A 1,237-nucleotide genomic window follows, 5' to 3' on the forward strand; every position below is an offset into this window, starting at 1 on the left:
CCACTTTTTTTCCTAGGCAATTTAATGTGTCTAGTTTTATGTTGAGGTATTTGATCCACTTGGACTTCAGTTTTGTGCAGGGTGATAAGTATGGATCTATTTTCATTTGGACCTGCACCATTTGTTGAAGATGCCATCTTTTTTCCATTGTATGTTTTTTTCATCTTTGTCAAAAATCAGGTGTCCATAAGTGTATGGGTTTATTTCTGGGTCTTCTGTTAGGTTCCATTGATCCACCATTCTGTTTCTATGCCAGTACCATGCAGTTTTTTTTATAACTGTTGTTCTATAGTACAGATTGAGATCAGGGATGGAGATACCTCCAAGAAGATCTTTTATTGTAGAGGATTGTTTTAGCAATACTTGGTTTCTTGTTATTCCATACAAAGTTGAGAATTTTTCTTTCCAGGTAAAGAATTGTGCTGGTAATTTGATGGGAATTGCATTAAATTTGTAGATTGCTTTTGGTAAGATGGCCATTTTTACTATGTTAATCCTGCCAAGCCATGAGCATGGGGGATCTGTTGATCTTCTCCTATCTTCTTCTAATTCTTTCTTCAGAGAAATGGATGTTGGATTTTTTAAAATGTTTTTTCAGCATCTAGGGAGATTATCATGTTTTTTTTTTTTTCTTTCAGTTTGTTAATATGATGGATCACATTGATGGATTTCCGTATATTGAACCACCCCTGCATACCTGGGATGAAGCCTACTTGGTCACAGTGGATAATATCTTTGATGTGTTCTTGGATTCGGTTTGCAAGTATTTTATTAAGTATTTTTGCATCAATATTCATAAGGGAGATTGGCCTGAAATTCTCTTTCTTTGTTGAGTCTTTCTGAGGTTTAGGTACCAAGGTGCCTGTGGCTTCATAGAATGAGTTTGGTAATGTTCCTTCTGTTTCTATTTTGTGGAATAGTTTGAAAAGAATTGGAGTTTTAGCTCTTCTTTGAAGGTCTGGTAGAATTCTGCGCTGAAGCCATCTGGTCCTGGGCTTTTTTTGGATGGGAGACTTTTGATAACCACTTCTATTTCTTTGGGGGATATAGGACTATTTAATTGATTTACCTGGTCCTGATTCAGCTTTGTAAGTCAAATCAATCAAGAAAATTGTCGATTTCATTTAGATTTTCAAATTTTGTGGCATATAGACTTTTGAAGTAAGTCCTAATGATTGTTTGGATTTCCTCAGTGTCTGTAGTTATGTCTCCCTTTTCATTTCTGATTTTGTTGATT

This window comes from Meriones unguiculatus (assembly GCF_030254825.1).
Source record: "Meriones unguiculatus strain TT.TT164.6M chromosome Y unlocalized genomic scaffold, Bangor_MerUng_6.1 ChrY_unordered_Scaffold_23, whole genome shotgun sequence".
NCBI classification, from domain to species: domain Eukaryota; kingdom Metazoa; phylum Chordata; class Mammalia; order Rodentia; family Muridae; genus Meriones; species Meriones unguiculatus.